The sequence below is a fragment of the Ambystoma mexicanum genome, chromosome 6p (assembly GCF_040938575.1).
Source record: "Ambystoma mexicanum isolate Mex_15411 chromosome 6p, UKY_AmexF1_1, whole genome shotgun sequence".
NCBI classification, from domain to species: domain Eukaryota; kingdom Metazoa; phylum Chordata; class Amphibia; order Caudata; family Ambystomatidae; genus Ambystoma; species Ambystoma mexicanum.
In genome coordinates this window covers 408222704-408232043 of record NC_090935.1, presented here as the reverse complement: position 1 = coordinate 408232043, position 9340 = coordinate 408222704, and positions in this window count along the sequence as shown.

Sequence of the window (9340 nt, the reverse complement as noted above, 5' to 3'; positions counted from 1 at the left end):
ATTGGAGGCCCCGATTCGGGAAGGGGAAATTCGCTGGCCGATCCGTACAATGAGAAGAGGCACAGCGCCGGGTAGTGACGGGTTCCCGGTAGAGTGTTATGCAGTGTTTGCTGACCTCCTGGTGCCGCAGCTCCGAAAGGTGTATGAGGAGGCTTTTAGAAGGGTTGCCTCCCAGAGGATATGAGGGAAGCAGTGATCACAGTGATCTTAAAAGAGGGAAAGGACCCGAGGGATTGTGCAGCGTATCAGCCCATCTCCCTGTTGAACGTGGATGGGAAAATCTTGGGGAAGATCCTGGCGGCCAGGCTTTCGAGGGTGGCGCCGGGTTTGGTCCATGCAGACCAGTGCGGGTTCATAGGGGAAAGGAATACATCCGGTAACATCTCCCGTTTGCATCATATCATGGACCTAGTGAAATCACAGACACGGGAGATGGCAATAGCTTTGTTCGACGCCATGAAGGCGTTCGACTACTTGGAGTGGTGATGGTTGTTCAGGGTGTTGCGGGAGTTTGGGTTCGGGGAACACATTTGTAAGTGGTTGGCCCTCTTGTATAAGAACCCGCTGGCGATGGTGAGGACTAACGACTGGGTATCTGAAATGTGGGAATTGGAAAGGGGGACCCGGCGGGGGTGTGCAGCCTCCCCAATTTTTTCTTTTTTTTTTAAATATGTTTATTTTAAACCAAGGCAGGACAATTTACATATCACATTGTATAGAGATTTCACACCAATAACCTTACTCATGCGCTCGTGTTCTCCCCCTCCTCTCCCCCCTCAGACCCCATTGTCCCCCCCCCGTCCTCGCACTCTGCAGGGCTGATCTTCGCCCCCATCCCTCAGGTGGGCTCTTGATCTCTCAGAGACCATCGCGTGCTGAGGGGTTTAAATGTTAAGGCGGGGAAACATCGGTCGTACTCCAGCACTGGGGCCCATAGGTTCTGGAAGTGGTGCAGGACACCCGCCCTTGGCGCAGTCACCTTTTCCGCGATCAGGATGTCCCAAAGTTTAACCCACCAATGGGCCATGCACGGGTCGTCCGGGGACTTCCAGAAGTGGGCTAGCACGGTTTTGCCCGCCAAAAGGCATTGCGTCACTAGTTTCCCTCTGTTTCCGGAGCGTGGGTAGACCCCCGGGGTCGGGACCCCCAGCAGGACCATCTCAGGTTCAAGGGGGAGAGATATCCCCATAATGTGTTCGATCGTCGCCAGGCACTGTTCCCAGAATCGTTGAATTTTTGGGCAAGCCCACCACATATGGAAAAAGGAACCCGGCTGGGAGCACCCCTTCCAGCAAGAATGCCGGGGGTTCATGTGGTGTAATCTAAGGGGGGGGTAGTACCATCGAAGCAACAGCTTATATGCGCATTCCTTGTTGGTCACATAGGTAGATGAGGAATGGGTGCAGGTCCAAATGTCTACCCAGGATTGGTCCTCGATCGGGTGACCCAGGTCGGCCGCCCATTGGGCCATGCATCGCGTTCTTGCGCTTAAGAAATCCCCTAAGAAGCGTCTGTACAGGGTTGAAATCCTACTCCGGGATGGCAGATTCTTCAGTGTTAGTTCCAGAGCGGTGAGGGGGCGGACAGAGTTGGCAATATGTAAATCTGAAGTTGAAACATCGCCTTACATTGTTGAAAGGTGCGTGGCGCGTTTCTGGCATATAGCTGCTCCAGGGTCTCGAGGCCTCTGTCGATCCAGTTCTGAAAGTTTCGGGGGCTCGATCCTGGCGAAAAGTTTGGGTTGTGGAAAATAGGGGAGAGAGGGCTTTGTCCCCTTGGGATTCCTTTTTGTTTTAGGGCCCAGTCCCATGAGCTCAGCGTATGTTTGGTAGTTAGCAGGAGCGTCTTCCAGTGTTCTCTCAGGGGGGCCTGGATGTGTGGGAGGAATCGCAGGGGGAGCGGCAGCTGGGCTTGCTCTAGTTTCTACCCATCTAGGGCGGTCTGTAACGATTTGCCAGGCATGGATGTGTGCTAGCTGTACTGCAGCCCTATAGGCCAGAAGATCGGGGACCCCCACAGCCCCCAGTCTCGAGTTTCCCAGCAGGGTTTTGTGGGGGATCCTGGCTTTCTTGCCTCTCCAAATGAACTTCAGCATTTTCTTTTTCAGGTCCTGGAGTGCCTGCCTTGGGATGGCCACTGCAAGGGCGGAGCAGGCACAGAGAAATCGCGGAAGTAGGTTAATTTTTGCGGTCGTGATCTGCCCCATTAAAGAGATTTCCTGGGTGGACCAGCGCCACAAGTCTCCCTCCAAGTCGCTGAATAATCTGGGGAAATTTGCCTGCTATGTGTCCTTTGGGTTCGCTGGGATATGGACTCCCAAGTAGGGAAAAGCTTGTTTCTTCCATCGGATCGGGCATAGTCTGAATAATGCCTCTTATTCCTCCTGGCGAAGGCCAATGCCCAGGCCCACTGACTTAGAGAGATTAACCGCAAAGCCGGTGACCTTTCCGAAGTCGGCTATTTCTGCCAGGGCGTGTTTGGCTGAGGCGTTGGGATTTGAGAGTATCAGAAGAACATCGTCGGTGTACAGTGCAATTTTGTGTTGAGATAACCCTACCTGGGGTCCCTTAATGCACTCATTCAGTCTAACTCTTTGGGCAAACGGCTCCATCGTTAATGCGAAGAGGAGAGGAGATAAAGGGCAGCCCTGTCTTGTCCCGCAAGACATGGGGTTCAGGGACGATAAGGAGCCATTGATCCTCAGGAGGGTCTTGGGGGATGCGTAGTTAGCCATTACCATAGATTGGAAGGTTGGGCCAAAGCCAAAGGCACCCAGGGTGAGCTTCATGAATGACCAGTCTACTTTATTGAAGGCTTTGGTGGCATCTAGGGCCATCAGTGCGATACCCTGGGCGGTACGATGCGCGATGTCAACCAAGTTCAGGGTTCTTCTGATGTTGTCCCCAGCCGCTCTGTTCTGAATAAAGCCCGTTTGGTCGGGATGGATTAGGGTCGGGAGGATGTGCGACAGCCGGTTAGTCAGAATCTTGGAATAGAGGCTCGTGTCTATGTTCAGCAGGGCAATTGGCCTGTACGAGGCCGGGTCCCTCAGGTCCTTCCCGGGCTTAGGGAGGAGGATGGTTGTGGACTCCTGCATCGATGGTGTCACTGATCCAGTTTCCTTGAATGAGTTAAAGAGTGTTACCATAGAAGGGATCAGCTGGGGTTTAAATATCTTGTAAAATCTCGAGGTGAAGCCGTCTGGGCCCGGGGCCCGAGTTTTGAGGGCTTTAATGGCTTCATCGACCTCCTCGTCCGTGATTGGGGCTTCAAGGATGTCCCTCGTTGCAGTGGGCAGACATGGTAGGGCCATCCCCGTAGGTATTCCTCCTGTTGGGACTGGTCCCGTGGGGGCGCAATCATTACTTGAGTTAGGTGGTCCACTGCCAACCTCTCTTTTTCTAGTCCGGCGTAGTGCGTCCTCCCCTGCGGGTCACGGAGCCCCGTGATGGTGTTGACTCGTCTCGTTTTGGCCAGTTTGGCTACTAGGAGCTTATTAGCTTTGTTGTTCTTGGCATAGTAAAATTGCCTAGTCTTGGCCATCAACTGTGCGGTGTGGTCAGCGTAGTGGGCCTCTAATTTCTTTCTGGCTATGCGGATGGCTCGGTGAGACTTGGGTGACCACCCCTTCTTTTTCTGGGCCTCCTCTGCCGTTTGCAGATCCTCTTCGAGGGCTTGCCGGGTTTGTCGGCGATTGCGGTGGAAAGCCACCCCTTGGGCTATCAGGGCTCCCCTGATCACTGCTTTCATCGCATCCCAGTTATTTGCGAGGGAAGTGTCCGTAGCAGGGTTGTCCTCGAGGAAGTTTTTAATTGAGGTTGCGGTCCTATCCCTGACCAGCATGTCGTTAAGGATGGGGTCATAGAGTGACTATCTGCGTGTAGAGTCGGCTCTGGGGTCCTGGGTTCGAAGCTCCAAGATTATTGGTGCGTGGTCTGACAGAATGATTGGGCCGATGGAGACTTTGTTGGCTATGGAGAGGGTATGGGGCAAGGTTAGGAGGAGGTCTATCCTCGAGAAGGTTCGGTGGATGTGGGAAAAAAAGGAGAAGTCCCTCTCGGTAGGGTGTAGCAACCGCCATGCGTCTACCACCTCCAAGGTTCTGAACAGGCGTAGGAGGCTGAGGGCTAGGGCGAAGTCGCCAGGGAAAGGTGGGTGAGATTTATCTTTGGTGGGGTCCGGTACTCCATTAAAGTCCCCCCCCCCCAGAATCGTCTGGCCTTCCGTGAAGCCCGAGAGGGCAGAGCCCAGGGAATCATAGAAGCTTGCTTGTCCAGAATTGGGTGCGTAGACTGAGACAAAGGTATATAGATCCCCCCTCAGGAGGCATTTCACTGCTACGAAGCGTCCCTCTGGGCATAATATAGAGTCCAAGATCTGGGGATTAAGGCCCTTTCTAAAGAGGATCGCCGTGCCCCCCTTCTTGGATCCCCCCGAGGCGAGGAATTGAAGTGGGTATAGACGTGAGCGAAGGCGCCCAAAGTCAGCTGGGAGGAGGCGAGTCTCTTGCAGCATCGCCACCCCGGCTTCCTCATCCTTGCAGTTTCTGGTGGATCGATTTCCGCTTAGCGGGGGAGTTCAGCCCGTTAACGTTTAGCGAGAGGCACTGTAATGTCTGAGCGTCTCGGGTTGGGGACCCAGCTGTGTTGAGTTCTGGTGGGAGGGGGCCGGAGGGGAGGTGGTCAGCCGCCATCATTGGTGTTGGATAAGTTGAAATGTTCTCCTCTTGGGGTTTTAACGGGAGCCCCCAAAGGGGGGCTAACTTTTTAACTGGCTGGGTGGTCGACATTGTGAGTGCGGCCTTACCCCTGGCCAACGGGGCCAGTTGAGTCATTAAAGTAACTTGGATTTCCAAGGACATAAGGCTGGAACAAACCTTGGAATGGGCATGGGCCGTAAGTGAAGCCCGCCGTATTAAGCTTCGGCAATCTTCGGCTGCGTCGAATGGGCGAGTAGTTGTATAGGGAAGCAGGGCCCCTAGATTGATCATGTGGCATTGATTCCCGTTATCTGCCTGTGTGCCCTTCACCTCTTCCTGTTGTTTCGAGAGGTTCTCGACCATGCAGACTGCCTGGGCTGTGGGGTGGGGGTGGACTCCCGGTTTTCTGTCGCCACTGAGGTCGACGGGGCGGCCTCCGTGGGGGAGGAAGGGTGCATAATCTTGTTGGCATCTTCTAGATGGGCAATTCTCCGCAGGGTGCCGTCGTATGAGAATTGCAGGGCTGTTGGGAAGAGCCATCTGTACCGGACCTGACGTTCTTGGAGGAAAAGGGTTAAGGGTCGTAGAGCTTTCCTCTTCTGAAGGGTTAGGAGCGAGAGATCTTGGAAGATCTGGAGGCGCAAGCCCAGAAAGGTGAGCTCGTCTTCTGAGCGACTGATGGCAGATATGGCCTCTTTATTGGAGTAGAAATGGACCCTGGTGATGACATCTGGGGGAGGGGTTTGATTCCACCCCCCAGCGAGGGCGCAGTCTGTGGGTGCGGTCCAGCAATAATAGGTGCTTGTCCAGGTCCGGGAGGAGGGCCTGGAAGAAGTCTCCTACATATTCAGCCAGTTGCTTGTCCGAGACCGAGGAGGGAACGCCTCGGATCCGGAGGTTGTTGCGGCGGGCCCTATTCTCCAAGTCCTCCTGTTTGAACTCCAAAATTTTGCACCTATCCTGAAGGGCTCTGACTGATTGTTGAATTTCGCCCAGCGTTGTTGTGTGGTCCTGTGTGTGGTCCTCGACCTCTCCCAGTCTCTGCTCCACCTCAGTGACTCTGTTGTTGGTTTGTTCCAGGTTGGTGGAGAGCTCTGTCATGCAGGCTCTGAATTCGGCCTTAATGTCCGCCATAAATGCTAGTAGGTCGCCTCTGGTGGCCAGGGGATCGCCGTCCTTTTGTTGGTCCTGCAGGGTGGGTCCGGCAAGATCGGGCTTCCTCCCCTTGTCTGAGGCCGTCAGCATGGTGGCTATGTCCGCATTTTTGGTCACTTTTGCTGGTTTGGACATGGTGCCAGGAGTGGGGCGGATGTTGAGTCGGGCAGCAAGGTTGTGTTCTGGCTTGTGTTCTGCCTTGTTCTTCCTTGTGTCTTGCCTTGAGGACGCTGTCCCAGGCCGGGGAGCGCCGGATCAGGAGTCCGCCTGCTAGGGTCACACTGGAGACAGCCAGTAGAGATGAGGGGGGAAAGAGATGGACCGGGGCGCCCCAGGAAGAAGAGATTCAGGAAAAGAGTAGGATCTCAGGAGCCCACCGCGGAGACCCCACTGCCCGGGTTATTGATTGTGAGCTTTGTGGAGGGCCCGGGGTGCCTGATGGGCCAAGGCCACCCCCCGGCTGGCCTGTGTGCGTCCCAGGCTGGGTGGCCATGGGCTTCCACCGGGGCGGGGGGTGCTTGATGGGGTGAGACTGGAGCTGCAGGAGAGCACCGCAGAACCCCCGCAGGCCCCCGGCTGGAGATTCCCAGGGTCGAGTTGGTGCTGACGTGGGGCCCCCCACTCCGCTGGGGGAAGGTAAAACCTCCGCTTGTGTTGCTCTTTGAAGAGGAGGCGCCAGGTGGGAGGATGGTGCTGGGCTCCCCCAATGCCAGAGGTGCAGGCCCTCTGTTGGGTCAGCTCCCACTGGCCCTTGAAGGGGGGATGGCTAGGGTCCCAGGGGAGTGGGGCCAAGGCAGAGATGGGCCGGGTCGCCCCTGGAGTTGGGCCCGCAGGCCTGCAGAGAATGGTGGTGGCGGCGCTTCCCAGCACGGAGCAGCCCGCGGGAGGTCACGGGAGGAGGAGCTCGGTGGAGCCGGATATCCCCTCCCCGCTGGCGGGGGCCCAGGCGATACGCGCCACGGCCCTCACCCCCAGCGTGACCCACCTGGATGGGTGCCCACCACGGCACCGGGGGCCGCGCCACGGGCAGTCCTCTGCGCCGGCGACGGGGCCGAAGCCATGAGCTCCGCACCGGAGCGATGGGCGGGCGTCACCCCTTCTGTTCTGGTGCCTGGTAGGCGCTGCGGGTCCCCGGATCGGGCGCACTGGAGCTGGATGGCAGACCGGGGGGGCCCTCATGTGCAGGGCCACCCCTGAACTCTCAACGCCGTCTATGGGTCCGCGGGCCGAGAGCGCCCGCGATTTTGGATTTCGCAGCCGTCCGGCACTGCGAGGAGGCGGCGGCGGCGTAGCCGGGTCCCTGAAGAGCGTTATGCTCTAATCTGTAGCCATTCCATGCCCCATATGTTCCGACGGCCCCCGGTGTTACCTGAGCCCGGACAGGATCTCGGGAAGCCGCATTTTTAGGGCTAACACAGCAGGCTTCGTACGGCTGGCATCATCGGAGCAGCCACATCGATGGCGCTCCAAGCCACGCCCCCCCAGCCTCCCCAATTTTGTTCGCCTTGGCCCTGGAACTCTTGGCGGCATACTTGCGGCAGGAAATGATAGATGCCGGAATTGAGGTGGGAGGTCAAATGCATATAGTGTCCCTATATGCGGACGATTTGTTGTTGTATGTGGTCTACCCTAGAGTCTACCTGCCAGACCTGCTAGACGTATTGCAAAACTTCCGGCGTATGTTGGGTTTCCGCATTAATCCAGGGAAGTCAGTGTTGTTCATGGTGGGGGGGCTACAGGATTGACCACCGTGGGATTTGCCGGAGTTGGGGATAAAGTGGGAGATGGAGTCATTTCAGTATTTGGGGATTTGGGTATTCCATGAGATGGTGGACACGTTTGTACACAACACAGGGAGGGCATTATCTAAAAAAGGAGACTTGGTCCAATTTTGGAAGGTTCTGCCCCTTTCTCTGATGGGCAGGGTGGTGCTATGCAAAATGGTGATTCTGCCACGGTTACTTTATTTTTTTACTAATATACCGTATGTGGCCAAAAAAGTTGGTCTTTAGAATGCTGGATGTTAAGATTAGGGAGCTGTTGTCGGGTACGGGGAGGAGGAGGGTGTTTTTATAGGAATAGGGCGGAGGGGGGACTGGGCCTCCCAAATTATGAAAAGTATTTTGTGGCGGCACAATTGCAGTCGGTGCTGGTATGGGACCAACCGGGTGGGGAGGCCTTAAAGGGACTGATAGGGGACCTGCCGCATAGTTACAGGCCGGTTGAATTGCTTTGGCACCCATTGGGGGACAGGGGTAGAACCGTAGTATTTGAGGCGGTGAGAGAAACGTGGAGGAAGTATGTGGGTGGCAGGGGAGTTGGAGGGCGGTATGCGAGCAACCTCCCATGGGGGGTTGATCAGAAGCTCCGTCGGGTGATTGGGAGGGTAGGGATACAGAGGCTCCGGGAGAAGGGATGTGAGAAGGTGGGGGACCTTTTTGAAGATGGGAAACTACTTACCTGCGAGGAATGGTGCCAGAAGTTTGATCTACCACAGGGGCATTGGTTTGTAAGCTAGTGGAGATGTGGGCAGGAAATCCAGAGGAGCTGTAGACTTGCCCGGTTCTCCGAGTTCTGCTGGACAGACGGAGGGTAGGGCGCGCATATCGCAGATTTATAAAGCCCTGTGGGAGGGGAACTCAGAGGGGTAGCTGCGGGTTAAGTAGAAATGGGAGGTTGACATGGGACATCAAATACCGGAGGAGGAATGGGTGCAGGTCTGGGAATTGGTCCGGAAAACATCAAGGAATGCCTGCTTCCAGCTGGTCCAATTTAATATTTTACATAGGACATATGTGACTCTGTTGGTGCTCCACGCAATGAATGGGGAGCTATCGGACAAATGCCCCAGATGTGGCATAGCGCAGGAGGGGTTTTGGCACATGGTATAGGACTGCAGGATAATAGTTGAGTTCTGGTAGGAGGTCCTTAAGGGTGTGAATGAGCTTTTAGAGACCAGATGGTAACGGTGTCCGGAGATTTGTCTGTGGGGGAAGTTACCAGGGGGGAAAAGGCACAAAATACGGAATAGAATGGGCCGGTTTTTGTTGATACTGGCTAAGCGCCGAATGGCGATAGCATGGAAGTGCCTACAGGTTCCGGCGATTAATCTGTGGCGGAAAGATGTGCGGAGGTGGGGCCTGGCGGAATTAACGGTTTTGCAGGAGGTGGACCCGAAGAGGGGCAGTGAGAATGTAACAATCCATTGGTCCTGATTGCTAAATGACCTGTCAAGTGACAATGACCTACGACTGCCGTGAAGAGGTACAGGTAGGGATGGGAGAGGAGGGGAGAAATGTGAGTGGGGAAGATATGAACCTGGGAATGGATGATGGATGTTTCCAACCCATAGAGGAAATAGGGATGAAAGCGGACGATATGCTTTGACCATTGGAGGGCGTGGAAGCCCGGAGGACATATTCAGACTTTGGAAAGGAGGGTAGAGGGGGAAGGGCGGGGGGAGGATTTGGGTTCTTATTGTTGAAA